This window comes from Mustelus asterias, unplaced genomic scaffold, assembly GCF_964213995.1.
Source record: "Mustelus asterias unplaced genomic scaffold, sMusAst1.hap1.1 HAP1_SCAFFOLD_221, whole genome shotgun sequence".
NCBI lineage: Eukaryota > Metazoa > Chordata > Chondrichthyes > Carcharhiniformes > Triakidae > Mustelus > Mustelus asterias.
This window is the reverse complement of record NW_027590205.1, coordinates 387,960-408,160: the sequence shown is the minus strand read 5'-3', so window position 1 is coordinate 408,160 and position 20,201 is coordinate 387,960. Positions and strand designations below refer to the sequence as shown.

General features: G+C 44.1%; 2 non-coding genes and 1 pseudogene across 2 annotated transcripts; all 3 read right to left on the bottom strand.

Annotated features, from left to right (window-relative positions):
• LOC144485803 (uncharacterized) overlaps nucleotides 1-20,201 on the bottom strand; it is a 245,388-nt pseudogene that overhangs the window by 88,839 nt on the left and 136,348 nt on the right.
• trnar-acg (transfer RNA arginine (anticodon ACG)) lies at nucleotides 2,629-2,701 on the bottom strand. Its single transcript has one exon. It is a non-coding gene; the product is annotated as a tRNA-Arg (tRNA).
• Nucleotides 7,297-7,386, bottom strand: trnap-agg (transfer RNA proline (anticodon AGG)). The gene is given in 2 exon segments: nucleotides 7,297-7,332; nucleotides 7,351-7,386. It is a non-coding gene; the product is annotated as a tRNA-Pro (tRNA).

Below are 20,201 nucleotides of genomic sequence, written 5' to 3'. Positions count from 1 at the left end.
TCATATTGCAGCTTTATAGCACGTTAGTTAGGCCGTACTTGGAATATAATTTTCAATTTTGATCGCCACACTACCAGAACGATGTTGAGGCTTTGGAGAGGGTGCAGAAAAGATTTACCAGGATGTTGCCTGGCATGGAGAGCATCAGAATCATAGAAACCCTGCAGTACAGAAGGAGGCCATTCGGCCCATCGAGTCTGCACTGACCACAATCCCACCCAGACCCTACCCCCACATGTACACGTTAATCCCTCAAACCTACGCATCTCAGAACTCTAAGGGGCAATTTTAGCATGACTAATAAACCTAACCCGCACATTTTTGGACTGTGGGAGGAAATCCGAGCACCTGGAGGAAACCCACGCTGACACGAGGAGAATGTGCTTACGCCACAGACCGTGACCAAAGCCGGGAATCAAACCCAGGTCCCTGGAGCTGTGAGGAAGCAGTGCTAACCGCTGTGCTACCATGCCGCCCATTAGCTAAGAAGAGAAGTTGGAGAAACTTGGTTTGTTCTCACTTGAACGACGGAGGTTGAGGGATGACCTGATACAAGTCTACAAGATTCTGAGGGGCATGGCTAGAGTGGATAGTCAGAAGGTTTTTCCCAGGGTGGAAGAGTCAATTACTAAGGGGCATAGGTTTAAGGTGCGAGGGGCAAGGTTTAAAGGAGATTAATGAGGTAAGTGTTTTACACCGAGTGTGATGGGTGCCTGGAACACGCTGCCGGAGGAGGTAGTGGAAACAGATACGATAGTGACATTTAAGGTGCGTCCGGACAAATATATGAGTAAGATGGGAATAGAGGGATATGGTCCCCGGAAGGATAGCGGGTTTTAGTTCAGTCGGGCAACATGATCGGTCCAGGCTTGGAGGGCCTAAGAGCCTGTAACTTTCTTTGTTCTTTGTTCTTTGAGTCCCATTCAAACTTCATCGCTGTAACCGGCTCCTTTGATATTGAGTCTCCAGTAGTGACACCGGCAGAAATTTAGAAATATTGAAAGTTAAGGTGTTATTATCATTCTATTGTAACTCATAACATCAGAACACGGATCACATTATCATCTACAGCAAAGCGGACCTAAATTACTGTCGACATCGCTTGCAAGAAGAAGTTTATGTCCCTTGTAGACTTACCAGGCAAAAGAGCTGAAACAGTGAGAAACGAATACAAAATGATACCCAACATGTTTGCAGCGAGTTTATTGCGGAATTAAACAGAATGGGTTCAATCTGTAATTGTTTGGGTGAAGATATTTACATGTATTTCCGGTCTCTCCAGCGATTGGTTAGTTCCCAAACGAATCAACTGGTGACCTCCAATCATGTCCCTGATTCTCCAATTCATCCAATCAGCTCACAGACCCTTTGTTCTCCAGTTTATTACGTCAGAGCAGGGCCAGTGAATCAATGAAGTTGTTTTCCCCACAGCGGGACCGAAACGAGGATTCACCGCAATGTTGGCCCTTTGGCCAAGACAGCTTCTGAGGTGGTGACAATGAGGTAAATGGTTAATGTTGTCCTTGTAACAATGTCGGGAGTTCCCATTCAACAGTCTGAATATTTTGCATATCCTTTTTCACGTTATATGATATTGAAAATATCTACAACGAAGAACGAATGGTCCAAAATACCCTTTTTGATTTTGATGCCCTTGCATTTAATATCAGCGGGGTTCTTGTCAAACATTTTGGAGGGCCGAAGGGCCTGTTTCCTGTGCTGTACTGTTCTCAACAGTGGGTGGGGGCGGTGGCCGGGGAAGGGGTGTGCTTCCACAGGTTGATCTTCAGATTCAATGTCACCGAGGAGATCCATCTACCTGCCTAAAGAATGTTCCTGGAGACCCATCTTCTTTCTCAGGAGGTCCATGTCCACCTCAGAATTTCTATTACCTAAATTGACCTCATCCAAAACTCTCGGAGGCAATGAGTTCCAGGTCCTGAGCATTCGCTGTGGAAAAAATGTTGCTTCCAAATCTTCTTCGCCCCCGCCTTGCCCAATATCTTAAAATTTGCCCCTCCCCCTCTAAACTTGCCCTAATCTAGTCCACCTCGATTAAATCGCTCCTCAATCTCCTTCGCTCCAATGGACAACAATCCCAGCATCACAAACCAGAAACTTCTGGCTAATTTGAACTTTTCAAAACTAAACTTACTCCAAAGAAATTCCTCCATCTGATTTAACTGAAATTTGTCAACTTTTAAAAAACATTTCTGTGTATTTTGCTTCTTAAAATTAAACATGTTTAATCAGAGTTCATCAACGTTTTAGAAAGTGTTTTCACTATTTTGAAAAATGTAATGTTTCCACGTATTTTTCGAGAAATTTCCACCTTTTTAAAAGGTAGCTTAAACTTGCTAACATATTTTCCCCGAATACTTTAACGAGAATTCGTCATTTAAAGAAACTATTTTTTAAATAAAAACTTAATTGAACTTTATCAGTATTTTTTTCTTAAAATAGTCAACATTTTTTTGAACAATCATTGGCTAAGATAAATTTCATCACAGAAGCTGACTGCATTTGGTCAAAACATTTCTCTGAATTGGTCCAAAATTTGTGAAAACACATTGTTCATCCACACGAATATTGTTAAAATCCACATGAACTACTGTTAAATTATTACACCGAGCCAGTCAGGAGTCGAACCTGGAATCTTCTGATCCGTAGTCAGACGCGTTATCCATTGCGCCACTGGCCCACAGCAAAACCACATGCAGCAATGTTTACATATCGGTCCGAGGCTTCAAAATCGGCAGAAACATGGTCAAAACATTTTAGTGAGGAAATGTTGCATAATTAAAATTTTCTCTACTCACTCACAGTAATTCTACTTTGCCTTGAATTGCGTTAACCTGCTGTGTTGGAATTCGAACCCTGGTTCCCAAAGCTTCAGCCTGCTTCTCTGCTTTATCAATCCAGCGTCAACAACATGACTCGAAACCGTACCCCTCCCGCCAGTGAATCCACGATTGAATATTACCTGAATGTAGTATCTTACAATCATATGACATTGGCCCTTACTTGAGCCTCAAAATACATTCAGGAAAAGACAAAAGTGCGGAAAATTCACGACAAACTGAGCAGGAAAGAAGACACACCTATTCTGACTCAGCACGCATGTTATCAGTTTATTCAGTGGCTAAAAGAGCAGGGCAGAGGATGGGAATCCTATGGGAGTAACTCATCTCCCGACTCCCACAAAACAGTCCACGATCGACATGGCACAAGTCAGGAGTGCGATAGAATATTCTCCACTTGTCTGCATGATGCAGGAATCCACCAAAGGCATTTTAGACAGCATCTCCCAAACCCAAGACCGCTTCCACCTGGCAGCTCCCCTGCCAGCCCCCCCCCCCCCCCCCCCCCGCCCCCTCTCCCCCCTCCAACGCCACACAGCCAACACCACACTCAATTCCCTCAGCATTCTGATTTGGAAATATATCGCCGTTCCTTCACTGTCATTGGGACAAATTCGTGGACTTCCCTCCCTAACAGCACTGTAAGTGTACCTGTACAAATGGATTACAACGTTTCAAGAAGGCAGCTCACCACTACTTTCTCAAGGCTAAATACTGATGGGCAGTGCATGCTGATCTAGCCAGCGACACCCACATGAACAAAAAGAAACATCCAGGCAGCTCACTGAACCCATAATCATGGGGCCAGCTGAAGAGGTGAATGGAGATAAAATGAACGTCAAGTTACATAGCCAACCCTGTTGATCATATCTTTATTTTCGAGCGAGTGTGTTGTGCTGATAGTTTCCTCACAGTTTGTGCTCAGGTTCTCAAACGAAACCCCATGTGGACCAATCCCAAAGTCTGCAATGCAAAGAAAAAAACAAAATCTGCAGCTCATGAAATCTGATCAAATCTTCGTGGGAGAGGGCGGCACAGTGGCTAGTTCTGCTGGCTCACAATACCAGGGACCTGGTTTCGATTCTGGGGTTAGTCACTGTCTATGTGGATGGAGATATACAGCTTTTTAAAGTTGCAGCAGTAGCTCACCGATAGTCCCAGTAACCTAACGCGTAAGGCACTGGCTTCCTAAACCAGGGAGCGTGTGTTCGAGTCACTTCTGGGATGCGGCTTATTTTAACACTTAGGTGTCCAACATTGGCAAATGCATTTCTTGCCAACTAATCCTGGCTATTTCTGGGCAGATATGTTTTGGGTGGTACATTGGTTAGCACTGCCGCCTCAAAACGCCAGGGTCCGAGGTTCAAATCTGGCATCGGGTCGCTGTCTGTGTGGAGTTTGCACATTCTCCCCGTATCTGCATGGGTTTCCTCCGGGTGTTCCGGTTTCCTCCCATTGTCCAAAGATGTGCGGCTAATGTTGATTGACCGTGTTAAATTGGCCCTAGTGTCAGGGGTATTAGCAGGGTGAATGCATGTAGTTACAGGAGTGGGGCCTGGATGGGGTTGTGGTCAGTACAGACTTGATGGGCCGAATTGGCCTTGTTCTGTACTCAGGGATTCTATGATTCTAATGGAACCTTATAACATTCTGACCGGATGAAACAGGGTAGATTCAGAAAGAATGTTCACGTTAGTGGGGAGTCCAGGGCTGGGGATTATAGTTTGAGGATAACGGCTGAGATGATGAGACTTCCTTCAGCCAGAGAGTGGTGAATCTGCAGAGTTCACTCCCACAGAAAGTCGTTGAGGCCAAACACTATGATTTCAAGAGAAGTTTAATATACTCTTGGTGCTAAATGGCGGATCAGGGTATTGAATTTGATTATCAGGCACGGTAGGGGTGGCACGGTAGCACATGGTTAGCACTGCTGCTTCACAGCTCCAGGGTCCCGGGTTCGATTCCCTGCTCGGGTCACTGTCTGTGTGGAGTTTGCACATTCTCCTCGTGTCTGCGTGGGTTTCCTCCGGGTGCTCCGGTTTCCTCCCACAGTCCAAAGATATGCGGGTTAGGTTGATTGGCCAGGTTCAAAATTGCCCCTTAGAGTCCTGAGATGCGTAGGTTAGAGGGATTAGCGGGTAAATATTTGGGGGTAGGGATAGGGCCTGGGTGGGATTGTGGTCGGTGCAGACTCGATGGGCCGAATGGCCTCCTTCTGCACTGTAGGGTTTCTATGATTCTATGAATGGTAGATGATGTTCCAATGACCTCCTCCTGCTTCCGATGTTTTGATGTAACAGGGATAAGAAGAAACAGTAGGGTTAGTCTCGGATTTTAACTCGGGATCTCGGTGGTTAAGGCATACCAAAATGCGATTCATACCCCTACACCAAGGAGCCTATAAGCAGCCACTGATTGAAAGAAAAGATGCTCTCTTGGCCATTCAAAGCCGATCAGATAACTGCAGCGAAGGCGGAAGATGCTGCATAAACTTAGGAATTCAGGCAGAATTTGTGGACAGGGAAACAAAGCTCATCTTTTACGTCCATGGCCTTTCATTACAACAGGAAAAGGTGAAAAATGTGGGAATTTGAAACGACTGAAACTCAGGAGGGATGAAATGTAACAACAGGAAGAGTGTGGAAGTCAGGAGAAATGAAACTATTTGATTTAGTTTTATTTATTATTGTCACGTATTAGTATGCTGTGAAAAGCATTTTTACTTGCGCGCTATACAGACAAAGTGTACTGTTCATAGAGAAGGAAACGGGAGTGCAGAATGTGGTATTGCAGTCACTGTCAGGGTGTAGACAAAGATCAACTTAATGCAAGGTAATGGCCATTCAAAAGTATGATGGCTGCAGGGAAGAAGCTGTTCTTGAGTCGGCTAGCACGTGACCTCAGACTTCTGTATCTTTGTCTCGAAGGAAGAAGGTGGAAGAGAGAATGTCCGGGTGCGTGGGGTCCTTAACAATGCTGGCTGCTTTGCCGAGGCAGCAGGAAGCGTAGACAGAATTAATGGATGGGAGGCTGGTTTGAGTGATGGATTGGACTACATTCACGACCCTTTGTAGTTTATTGCGGTCTTGGGCAGAGCAGGAGCCATATCAAGCTGTGATACAACTCGAAAGAATGTTTTCTATGGTGCACCTGTAAAACTTGGTGACAGTTGTAGCTGACATGCCAAATTTCCTAAGTCTTCTGAGAACGTAGAGGCGTTGATGGGCTTTCTTCACTATAGTGTCGGCATGGGAGGCCAGGACAGGCTGTTGGTGATCTGGAGACCTAAAAACCTGAAGCTCTCGACACTTTCTACTTCGTCCCCTTTGATGGAGACAGGGGCATGTTCTCCTCTACGCTTTCTGAAGTCAATGACAATCTCCGTTTTGTTGACATTGAGGGAGAGATGACAGAAATGAGAAAATACTTTGCGGTTCACGGCCTCAGGGTGAGGTCCGCACTAAATCAGAAAATGAGTACACCACAGAATAAGGCCATGCTAAGGAATGGCAATATAATTCCAAGTCAGGATGGTGAGTGACTTGGAGGAGAACTTACAGATGGTGGTGTTCCCATGTGTCTACTACCCTTGTCCTTCTGGATGGAAGTGGTCGTGGGTTTCGAAGGTGCTGTCTAAGGATCGTTGGTAAATTGCCGCTCTGTATCTTTTAGATAATACACATCGCTGCTCCTGAGCGTCGGTTGTGGCGGGATTGAATGCTTGAGGATGTGGTGCCAATCAAGCGGGCTGCTTTGTCCTGGATGATGTCAATCTTCTTGTGTGTTGTTGGAGCTGCACCCATCCAGGCGAGGTGGGAATATTCCATCACGCTCCTGACTTGTGCCTTGTAGATGGTGGACAGGCTCTGGGGAGTCAGGAGGTGAGGTATTCGCCACAGTATTCCTGGCCTCTGACCTGCTCTTGTAGCCATTGTGTTTATGTGGCGAGTCCAATTGAGTATCTGGTCAATGGTAACCGTAAGGATGTTAACAATGGGGGATTCAGTGATGGAACAACTATTGACTGTCAAGAGGCGGTGGTTAGATTTTCTCTTATTTGTGATGGACGTTGTCTGGCATTTGTCTGGCGCGAATGTTACTTGCCACTTGTCAGCCCAAAGTCTAATATAATGCCGCACACTGCGGACTTTCAAAATCTGAAATAAAAACAGAAAATGCTGGGTTATGTCAGCATTTCTGGAAGTATCTGTGCAGCGAGAATCAGAACTAACGCTTCCCGTCCAGCTGTCACGTGGCAGGCGCAGATGGGTGTCCGCGCCTGCCATGTGGGTGTCCCAGTGGGCTCTATCCGTGCTGTAAAACTCTGTGCCTTTATGACTCTTTTTCGGAGCCAGTCAGCAGAAAGCCATCCCGCCGTATGCACCTTAAATAAATCAAAATATCTCCTTTCGAACACAATATTTCGGTCAAAACGGGGCTCGTCCGGGATTCGAACCCGGGACCTCTCGCATGTTAACGGGGCGAAATACCCTAAGCGAGAATCATACCCCTAGACCAACGAACCTGCACGTTAGCAGCTAACAAAATAAAAATTGTTTAACTTTCTACAAAGCAGTTCTGACACCTCGAGTGAAAGCCGAAATTGATTAAATAACTTACCGCATCAGCATTTGTGGACTTTAAGTTCCAGCAAAATATCCGTCCAATATTGTTACCTCGACTGTTTGCAACTGGGGGTTTTTGTTTATAAAGTACACATGTTACAGTCAATAATTTTAACCAGCAACTTCAACATGTGACAACTCTGAGTCTGCCTTTGAAACTTGATCACTTTTGAAAGGTGTGGTCTGTCTGATGACATGGTTCACCTGGGAGATCTGTGGGTTTGTGTGAAAGGATCGGGGAGCGATTGGACTTGATGTGATAGTAATATGAGTAAAAACATGTCAAACTTCCCAACAGTGACAATCAGTAACCTCAGTGAGGGAAAACACTTAGACGGGACTGTATTGTCAGGTTCACTATGAGTAAATTTTCGCTGATTTTTAACCCCATGTGTTGTCCTGACAATGAATCATTGATTATCGACCTGTGCCAGATTTTGTATGAGGCCCGCGAGAGCCTCATTCACTGTGGCTCTCAGTGCACAGTAATACTCGGTGTTGTCTGTCACCTTCAAATCTTTCATGGGCAAGTGAAAAGTGCTTTGTTTCAGGTTGAGATTCCCGCTGCAATGTAAAAAACCTTGAGACCCGTACATTCGCGGCTCTGAGCAGTCAATGAGGAGCTCGGTGTGTATACTGGCGATACCAGAACAGTAATGTTGTACAGTTAAACTCTGTCCCGAGTAACTGCAGGGTATTGCTGAATCTTCACCCTCTGCTGCTTCAACACCTGGTCCTGACTGGGACACTGAGTCACCGTTACTCATGTCTGAAAATAGGTAACAGACACGCAGTGGGTTAGAAGGAGTAACAACAATGGAATAATCCCCTCGAGATGGAAATGGGGAATGAATGTGGTGACTGGCAGATTTCACGCAGAAGTTCAAAATGACAGACCTGTAATCAGGACAATAACCAGAGTGAGACAGAGTTTCACCCCCATGGTTCGAGTCTGAACAGCAGAAACAGAGAGACTGATCACTGTCTGAATCAGATCTGCAATTGGAGATGTTGAAACAGTCAGGGGGATGTTATGAGGTCCAAGGTGACTCCATCTCTCCGCCCATCTTTACATCTTCAAACAGACGCTTCCTTTAGAAAGGGATTGTGATCTTTCATAAGTGATCAGAGAGTGCTCTCCCGTGGACAGCACAGCCGCATATTGGAAACAGGTACACACACGGCAACCTGAAAAGACTGATACTTATAGAGAACATAGAATCATAGAACCCCTACAGTACAGAAGGAGGCCATTCGGCCCAGCGAATCTGTACCGACCACAATTCCACCGAGGCCCTATTCCCGTAACCGCACACATAATCTCCCTGACACTAGGGGTCAATTTAGCATGGCCAATCCACCTAATCCGCACATCTTTGGTCTGTTGGAGGAAGCCACAGCACCCGAGGAAACCCAGCAGACATGCGGAGAACAGATAGACACACGGTCACGTGGAAAGACCAACACGAATAAGGATATATAACCATATAGATATATGCCCAGACAGTGACATCAATTCTAACGTCCCTCGTTATAAATCCAGAATTATTCTGCAGATTTCTGACAACTATTAGTTTGCGTTGCTAACCATGATAATGCATGAATAACTCCACCTCCGTGTTCACTGGAAGCCTCGGATACTGCACAGAATCAACACAAAGACAAGTAAACGAAGTGATAGATTCCCAAACCGATCGACTCAAACATAGTCATAGAGTCAAAGAACAAACAAAGAACAAAGAACAATACAGCACAGGAACAGGCCCTTCGGCCCTCCAAGCCCGTGCCGCTCCCTGGTCCCAACTAGACCATTCTTTTGTATCCCTCCATTCCCACTCCGTTCATGTGGCTATCTAGATAAGTCTTAAACGTTCCCACCACCTCCACCACCTTGCCCAGCAGCGCATTCCAGGCCCCCACCACCCTCTGTGTAAAATACCTCCTTCTGATATCCGTATTAAACCTCCCCCCCCCCCCGCCCCCCACCCCTCACCTTGAACCTATGACCCCTCGTGAACGTCACCACCGACCTGGGAAAAAGCTTCCCACCGTTCACCCTATCTATGCCTTTCATAATTTTATACACCTCTTTTAGGTCACCCCTCATCCTCCGTCTTTCCAGTGAGAACAACCCCAGTTTACCCAATCTCTCCTCATAACTAAGCCCTTCCATACCAGGCAACATCCTGGTAAACCTCCTCTGCACTCTCTCTAAAATCTCTGGAGGTTTACAGCATGGAAACAGGCCCTTCGGCCCAACTTGTCCATGCCGCCCGTTTTTGTTTAAACCCCTCAGCTAATCTCAATTGCCCGCATTTGGCCCATATCCTTCCATACCCATCGTACCCATATACTATCTAAATGCTTTTTAAAAGATAAACTTGTAACGGCATCTACTACTCCCTCTGGCAGCTTGTTCCACGAGACACACGGACAATCACTAAGAAAGATAACAAAGCAGATTGGCACAGCCATTGACGCACAAAAGGGACATGAACTCATTGAAACCTAAAAAGCGCGCTAGCTCCAGAGTAAACTTCCTGAACTGGAATTCCCTGGTGTGGTGTAAGTGCGGCAATATCGTGTTAGATATTCATTGCGATGGAACACGACATTTTAACAACAGGAGCAGCCAGAAATCTATTTCTCATCAATGCTGATCATTGATTGACAAATCGACGTGGACCCTTTTGCAGAATAAGCAATAATGAATGTATTCATTTTTACCGCCAAACATATTCTGGATGTGTCTGTGTGCAAAACATATTTACTAGTGTCACAACCAGGCTTACATTAATACAGCAATTAATACTTCAAGTTACTGTGAAAATCCTCTCGTCGCCACATTCCGCCGCCTGTTCGTGTACACTAAGGAGGAATTTCAATTGAACCCGGGTCCCTAGCGCTGTGAAACAGCTGTGCTAACCACCGTGCCGCTGTGTTGCCCCATGTGAAGTCCGTGTGAATAAGACAGATTCTCCATCGATTCTCGAAGTTCTCGGATCGGATGTTCAGGACACAGGAGGACAACACAGGAAGACTGCTTCAGGTGTAGGTGATTTATTCTCGTCGGTTATATTCCACACTCTGTGGAAGGTTGTGGAGTAAATGTAGTTATATTAGATATAATTCAGAAATAATGAGGAGATGCTTCATCAGATTTAAATTCGTTTTGTAAAATCGATATGAAATCAATTGCAAAAATAAATATATGTTTACATTGAAAACTATATCGGGAGGCTAAATCCAATACTTGCTGCCATTGGGTAAGGGAAAGGTTGTTAAAGCAAATTGTACATGGATTCCGCAGAAACTCCTTCTTCAAATTGGGATTTTTCAATGACTTAAAAGGGAGAAACATCAACTTCATGGAATGAAAGGAGGAAATTGAAATCGGAACAAAGAACAGTTCAGGACAGGAACAGGCCCATCGACCCACCAATCCGCAACGACATATTCATCGTTTAGCTCCTCATAAAATAATTCGCAAAGATCTGATGGATTTATGACCCTCTCATCGTTCTGTGACATTGTTAACCATTTTCAATCATTCTTAGATTAATGTGTCTACAGCATTCCAAATGAATGTTGCAACATTTCAAGACAGCCCCATTGGGCTACAGAGCAGCCAACAGTTTCTGTGGTGTACTGCTGATTGCATTTGCCTCGCGCACGCAAGGGCCCACGTTCGAAATCGAGCAGAAGCATTAATGACATTTGTTCATTAAGGTTGAGGGAAGTCTGTATAATTTCAGATTGTAGCTGAACATTATCCGAAACTCGATGTTACAGCCATGTTATATTTGCGCTCACCTCGGCCTCAAAAGCTTTCAGCAAAATCAGAAATCTTGTGTTTTCATGACGCAATGAGAGGAAATAGATGTTCCTATTTTAAAACCGTGCACATATTAGCAATATTTTCAGCCCACACCCGAATTTAATAGGTTTATAGATGCAGACTAACATACTTCATCACCAACTGAAACATGTCTAATAGTATTGTGTGCTCACAAATACAGATACAAGTGATACTGTAACTGAAGGAGAGAAAATGGAGAACATTTCCCCGAAGCATCTTTTTAAAATGTTTCTTCATACTAACGAAATAGGGAAAGCCTCTCAGACAGAAGAGGAAATCAAGAAACAAAGCGGGCCTTCTGGATCTCCTATAGATGAACGAGATTTAGGCGCCAGAATGTTTCACACACAGAATAAAGAGGGATCAAGTATAACTGACAGATCATTCTTGAATCTCTTCCCTTTAAATATATTTGATTTGGTTTAAAAGCTGATCATGGTCAAACTTACTTAAAAACGCACCATTCGATGTGTATTACCCGTGACTCGATTTATTTTGTTGGTCAGTAATGTTTGCAATTCAATGTTGTATATTTCAGACATATTCAATTCGCAATGAGGACATCTGTGTTAAATAACTGGATTGATATTAAATGTTGATTACCGAACAAATACTGGATATAAGTGGTTGAAGTTAATCGATGGTATATGAGAATGACGCATTCACGATTGAGCAGAAATCATTGCTCCCTTAGACATTTGTCCGATGAATTATTTTAAATTTTGAAATTCGAGACAAGTTGAGACATCACGTTGAAAGTAACGGTTGTCTCTTGCACTGAGGTACATGGACTCTCAGTCTAACCATTCGAACCTGCAGCAATAGAGCGGAGTTGAACAATGCAGTCAGACCGATTGCATGTTCCAGAGATATTGTTCCAGAGATATTAAATTCAGAATTTGGACATATATATTAAATAACTGTATTGATATTAAAAATTGAATGATGATCCAAGGTGGATTGCCCCTCGGTTAGATAGATTAGCCATGGGAAAGGAGTAGCGTTGTGGGGACAGCAGGGGAAATGGCCTGGTTATGATACTCTGGCGTCGCTGCTGATTCGTTGGGCCGATTGGCCGTTTCTGCACTGATTCTATGATTCTATGAAACAGATATTGAGTATAATTGGTTGAAATTATTCGCAGGAAGATAAGAATGACGCATTAATAATTGAGCACAAATCAGCGCTTCCTTAGATATTTGCCGGACGAACTCTTTTCAATTTCGAAGAACAAGATAAGTTGAGATATCAGGTTGAAAGTAAGGGATGTGCTGCTGTATTAAGTGACATGTGCCCTCAATCATACCATTCAAACCTGCAGCAACAAAGTGGAGTTAAACATTGTAGTCAGGGCCATTGAGGCCCCAATGCTATCTGCAATGGAGTGGTTATCCCGTTCTCCTAAAACACGAAAAGCCGCCGGTCCGAAACAGGGAAGCAGCATTCGTTAAGCTTTCTCATGTAAGATGAGGGAAATCCTGTATGATTTCAGTTCGTTGCTGAACATTATCCGAATCTCGATATTACAGCAACATTATCTTTCCTCTGACCTCAACCTCAAATGGTTTCTGTGAATAAGAAATGCTGATTTGTTTTTTGACGCACTGGCAGGAAAGAAACGTCTCTATTTTGACAACACGCACATAGTATCATCTTGTTCAGTGGACAACAGAATTTAATGGGTTCATAGGTGCAAACTAAAATAGCGAATCACCATCTGAAACATGTCTAATGGGAGTGTGTGCTCAAAAAGACAGACACAAGTAATACTCGAAGTGAACTAGAACGACGGAGGTTGAGGGGCGACCTGATAGAAGTCTAGGGGAACTAGGGGAACTAGGGGAAATGGTGCAAATTTCCCAGAAGAATCTTTTTTAAAAAATCTTGCTTCATCACATGGAAATCGGAAAAAAAAACACTCAGACAGATGAGGAAATGGAGACTCAGTGCGGATCAACTAGACTTTCCTATTGGTGGCTGGAATTTATGCGCCTGAGTGTTTCACACTTATAATAAAAAAGGCTCAAGTATACCTCACCGATAATTTTTCAATCTCTTCCATTTAATTATAGTTGACTTTGTTTAAAAACTGACAATGGCCAATCTCAAACAAACACCATGGGATCTGTATTACCCGGTGACTCGACTCTTTTCGTTGGCCAGTTACGTTTGCAATTCAGTGATATTCAAGTTCAGAGATATTCAGACATATGTGTTAAATCATGCATTGATACTAAATATTGAAACAAATACTGAGTACTATTGTACAATGAGCTTTGACAAAGTGTCATCTGGACTCGAAACGTCAGCTCCTTTCTCTCGTTCCAGATGCTGCCAGACCATGTGAGATTTTCCAGCATTTTCTCCTCTGGTTTCAGAATCCATCATCCGCAGTAATTTGCTTTAATTAATCAGCACAAGTGGTTGAGATTATTCGAAGGAAGATGAATATGATGCATTAGTGAATGAGCAGAAATCATTGATCCCTTAGATATTTGCCAGGCGATCGCTTTCAAATTTTGAAGTTCAAGATAAGTTGAGCAATCACATTGAAAGTAACGGTTATCTTCCTGAAACAAGTGACATGGCCTCTCAGTCTAATCATTTGAAACTGCAGCAATACAGTGCAGTTGAACATTGCAGAGAGGCGAAAGGTTCCGGGTTCAAAACCTGGCAGAAACATTTATTGAGCTTCCTAATTTAGATTGAGGAAAATCTGTATGATTTCAGTACAAAGAACAAAGAACATTACAGCACAGGAACAGGCCCTTCGGCCCTCCATGTCTGCACCGACAATGCTGCCCGAATTAACCAAAACCCCCGACCTTTCCGGGGACCATATCCCTCTATTCCCATTCCTATTCATGTACTTGTCAAGGCGCCCCTTAAAAGTCACTGCCGTATTCGCTTGCACTACCTCCCCTGGCAACAAGTCCCAGGCACCCACTAATCCCTGTTTAAAAAGTCTGCCTTGTACATCTCCTTTAAACCTTGCCCCTCGCATTTTAAATCTATGTCCCCCAGTAATTGACTCTTCCACCCGAGGAAAAAGCTTCTGACTATCCACTCTGTCCATGCCTCTCATAATCTTGTAGACTTCTATCAGGGCGCCCCTCAACCTCCGTCGCTCTCGTGAGAACAAACCAAGTTTCTGCAATCTCACCTCGTAGCTAATCCTCTCCATACCACGCAACATCCTGGTAAATCTTTTATGTACCCTCTCCAAAGCTCCACATCCTTCTGGTTGTGTGGCAACCAGAATTCAACACGATATTCCAAGTGCGGCCTAAATAAGGTTCTATAAAGCTGCAACATGACTTGCCAATTTTTAAACTCAATGCCCTGGCCGATGAAGGCAACCATGCTGTATGCCTTCTTGACTACCTTCTCCACCTGCATTGCCACTTTCAGTGACCTGTGTACTTGTACACCCAGATCCCTTTGTCTATCAATACTCTTAAGGGTGCTGCCATTTACTGTATATTTCCGATCTGTATTAGACTTTCGTTGCTGAACGTTATCCGAATCTTGATATTGCAGCCATATGATCTTTGCTCTGACCTCGGCCTCAAATGCTTTCTGTAAAATAAGAATGTTGATAGCTTTGTGACGAAATGACAGGAAAGAAACATTTCGATTTCGACACTGTGCACATATTCGCATCACGTTCAGTCAACAACAGAATTTAATGAGTTCGTGGGTGCAGATTAACGCAGCTAATCACCATCTGGAACTGTTCGAATTGTAGTATGTGCTCCAGGGGACTAACACAAGTGATACTGCAAGCGAACTATCGGAAATGGCGCACATTTCCCAGAAGAATCTTTCTCTTTAATCGTTCTTCAAAACAAAGAAATAGGAAAAAGAAACCACTCAGACAGATGAGGAAATCGAGATTTAGTGCGGATCTACTGGACTTTCATTTAAATGGCTGGAATTTATGCGCCTGAATATTTCACGCCCATAATAAAAAAGACACAAGTGTCAATAGCAGATAATTCTTCAATCTCGACTATTTAAATGTAGTTCACTTTGGTTAAATGTAGTTCACTATGGTCAATCTCATAATTGTGATCTGTATTCCCCGTGACTCGATTCCTTTTGATCAGTTATAAAGAACAAAGAACAAAGAACAATACAGCACAGGAACAGGCCCTTCGGCCCTCCAAGCCCGCGCCGCTCCTTGGTCCAAACTAGACCACTCTTTTGTATCCCTCCATTCCCACTCCGTTCATATGGCTGTCTAGATAAGTCTTAAACGTTCCCAGTGTGTCCGCCTCCACCACCTTGCCTGGCAGCGCATTCCAGGCCTCCACCACCCTCTGTGTAAAATATGTCCGTCTGATATCTGTGTTAAACCTCCCTCCCTTCACCTTGAACCTATGACCCCTCGTGAACGTCACCACCGACCTGGGGAAAAGCTTCCCACCGTTCACCCTATCTATGCCTTTCATAATTTTATACACCTCTATTAAGTCTCCCCTCATCCTCCGTCTTTCCAGGGAGAACAAACCCAGTTTACCCAATCTCTCCTCATAACTAAGCCCCTCCATACCAGGTAACATACTGGTAAACCTCCTTTGTACTCTCTCCAAAGCCTCCACGTCCTTCTGGTAGTGTGGCGACCAGAACTGGACGCACTATTCCAGATGCGGCCGAACCAACGTTCTATACATCTGCAACATCAGACCCCAACTTTTATACTCTATGCCCCGCCCTATAAAGGCAAGCATGCCATATGCCTTCTTCACCGCCTTCTCCACCTGTGACGTCACTTTCAAGGATCTGTGGACTTGCACACCCAGGTCCCTCTGCGTATCTACACCCTTTATGGTTCTGCCATTTATCATATAGCTCCTCCAGACATTATTTCTACCAAAATGCATCACTTCGCATTGATCAGGATCGAACTCCATCTGCCATTTCTTTGCCCAAATTTCCAGCCTATCTATGTCCTTCTGTAGCTTCTGACAATGCTCCTCACTATCTGCAAGTCCTGCCAATTTTGTGTCGTCCGCAAACTTACTGATCACCCCAGTTACACCTTCTTCCAGATCATTTATATAAATCACAAACAGCAGAGGTCCCAATACAGAGCCCTGCGGAACACCACTAGTCACAGGCCTCCAGCCGGAAAAAGACCCTTCCACTACCACCCTGTGTCTTCTGTGACCAAGCCAGTTCTCCACCCATCTAGACACCTCCCCCTTTATCCCATGAGATCCAACCTTTTTCACCAGCCTACCATGAGGGACTTTGTCAAATGCTTTACTAAAGTCCATATAGACGACATCCACGGCCCTTCCCTCGTCAACCATTTTGGTCACTTCTTCAAAAAACTCCACCAGGTTAGTGAGGCATGACCCCCCTCTCACAAACCATGCTGACTATCGTTAATGAGTTTATTCCTTTCTAAATGCGCATACATCCTATCTCTAAGAATCTTCTCCAACAACTTCCCCACCACGGACGTCAAGCTCACCGGCCTATAATTACCCGGGTTATCCTTCCTACCCTTCTTAAATAACGGGACCACATTAGCTATCCTCCAATCCTCTGGGACCTCACCTGCGTCCAGTGACGAGACAAAGATTTGCGTCAGAGGCCCAGCGATTTCATCTCTCGTCTCTCTGAGCAGCCTTGGATAGATTCCATCAGGCCCTGGGGATTTGTCAGTCTTTAAATTCTCTAACAAACCTAACACTTCCTCCTTTGTAATGGAGATTTTCTCCAACGGTTCAACACTCCCCTCCGAGACACTCCCAGTCAACACATCCCTCTCCTTTGTGAATACCGACGCAAAGTATTCATTTAGGATCTCCCCTACTTCTTTGGGCTCCAAGCATAATTCCCCACTTTTGTCCCTGAGAGGTCCGATTTTTTCCCTGACAACCCTTTTGTTCCTAACGTATGAATAAAATGCCTTGGGATTCTCCTTAATCCTGTCTGCCAATAACATTTCGTGACCCCTTTTTGCTCTTCTAATTCCCCGTTTGAGTTCTTTCCTCCTTTCTTTGTATTCCTCCAGAGCTCCCTCCGTTTTTAGCTGCCTGGACCTACCATACGCCTCTCTTTTCTTTTTGACCAGTCCCTCAATTTCCCTGGTTATCCACGGTTCTCGAATCCTACCCTTCCTATCCTTCTTTTTAACAGGCACATGCCTGTCCTGTAGCCCTAACAACTGTTCCTTAAAAGACTCCCACATGCCAGATGTGGATTTACCCTCAAACAGCCTCTCCCAATCAAGAGCTGCCAATTTCTGCCTAATCCCACTAAAGTTAGCCTTCCCCCAATCCAACACCTTACCCTTGGGACACCACTCCTCCTTTTCCATCACTATCCTAAAGCTAACAGAATTGTGGTCACTATTTGCCACATGTTCCCCTACCGAAACTTTGAAGACCTGACCGGGCTCATTCCCCAGTACGAGGTCCAGTATAGCCCCCTCTCTAGTCGGGCTATCTACATATTGTTCCAAAGAACCCTCCTGTACGCATTTTACAAATTCCTCCCCATTCAGAGTCCCTGCTCTCAGCGATTTCCAGTCTATACCAGGGAAATTGAAGTCTCCCACTACAACAACCCTATTTTTCCTGCACCTATCCAGTATCTCCTGACATATCCGTTCTTCCACTTCCCTTGGGCTGTTGGGGGGCCTGTAGTATACCCCCAACATAGTGACTGCGCCCTTCCTGTTTCTAAGCTCCACCCAGAGTGACTCGTTACACGACCCCTCTGAATTGTCGTCCCTCTGCGCCGCTGTCATATGCTCTCCAACTAATACTGCTACTCCCCCACCTCTTTTGGCCCCTCCTCTGTCTCGCCTAAAACACTTGTACCCCGGAATATTCAGCTGCCAGTCCTGTCCCTCTTTCAACCAAGTTTCTGTCACCGCAACCACATCCAAATTCCTCGTGAGCATTAAGGCCCTCAGTTCATCTGTCTTACCTGCTACGCTCCTTGCATTTAAGTATAAGCACTCCAGACCTCCAGGCCCAGTGAGGTCATCCTCCCCCAGAGGGAGGAGCAATTCTATGATATTGAATTTCAGAGGTATACAATTCATAATGAAGACATATGTGTTAAATAATGCATTCAGACTAAATACTGAAACAAATACTGAGTACAATTGTACAATGAACTTTGTTAAAGTGTCACCTGGATTCGAACATCAGTTCATTTCTCTCCTTACAGGTGCTGTCAGACGTTTTGAGATTTACCAGCATTTTTTCGTTTGGTTTCCGATTCCAGTATCTGCAGGAATTTGCTTTTATCGCTGAGTAAAATTGGTTGAGATTAGTCGAAGGAAGATGAGAATGATGCATTAATGAATGGCCAGAAATCATTGTTCCCTTAGATATTTGCCAGAAGAACGCTTTTAACTTTTGAAGTTCAAGATAATTTGAGCAATCAGATTGAAAGCAACGGTTATCTTCCTGAATTAAGTGACATGTGCTCTCAGTCTAACCATTGGAACCTGCAGCAGTTGAACATTGCGGACAGGCCGATTTGCTGCAGCTTGCGTCCAGCTGTTTCTGTAGTGCAGTGGTTATTATGTTCGTCCGACACGCGGAAGGATCCTGGTTCCAAACGAAGCAGAAACATTCATGAAGATTTCTCATGTCGGGTGAAGGAAAATTGCATGATTTCAGTTCGTTCCTCAACATTATCTGAACCTCGATATTACAGGCATATTATCGTTGCTCTGACATCGGCCTCCAATGTTTTCTGTAAAATAAGAAATGCTGATTTTTTTTTTGATGCCTGACAGGAAAGAAACGTTTCGATTTTGACAACGAGCACATATTCGCATCTCGTTCAGTCTCCAACAGAATTTAATGGGTTTACAGGTGCAGACTGACATGGCTAATCACCGTCTGAAATATATCTAATGGCAGTATGTGCTCCAGAAGACTGACACAAGTGATATTGTAAGTGATCTATCGGAAATGGCGCTCATTTCCCAGAAGATTCCATTTTAAAATCGTTGTTTACAACAAAGAAATTTTTAAAAAAACACTCAGACAGATGAGGGAATCGGGACTCAGTGCAGATCTTCTGGACTTTCCTATAAATGGCCGGAATTTATGCGTCTCAATAATTCACGCCCATAATAAAAAAGGCCCAAGTGTCACGAACAGTTAATTCTTGAATCACTTCCATTTAAACGGAGTTGACTTTGTTTAAAAGCTGGCGATAGTCAATCTCAAAATTGCGATCTGTATTACCCGGTGATTCGATTCGTTCTGTTAGTCAGTTATGTTTGCAATTCTGTGATATTCAATTCCAGAGATATTCAATTCATAATGAAGACATATGTGTTAAATAATGCATTGGTACTAAATATTGAAACAAGTACTAAGTGCAATTGCTCAATTAGCTTTGACACAGTGTCATAGAACATAGAACATAGAACAGTACAGCACACAACAGGCCCTTCGGCCCACGATGTTGTGCCGACCTTCATCTGAAACCAAGATCAAGCTATCCCACTCCCTACCATCCTGGTGTGCTCCATGTGCCTATCCAATAACCGCTTAAATGTTCCTAAAGTGTCTGACTCCACTATCACTGCAGGCAGTCCATTCCACACCCCAACCACTCTCTGCGTGAAGAACCTACCTCTGATATCCTTCCTATATCTCCCACCATGAACCCTATAGTTATGCTATAGTCATCTGGACTCGAATCGTCAGCCCTTCTCTCTCCTGACAGATGCTGAGATATTGCGAGATTTTCCAGCATTTTCTCTTTTGCTTTCCAATTCCAGCATCCGCAGTAATTACTTTTATTAATGAGGACAATTGTTTGAGATTATTCGAAGGAAGATGAGAATGATGCATTAATGAATGGGCA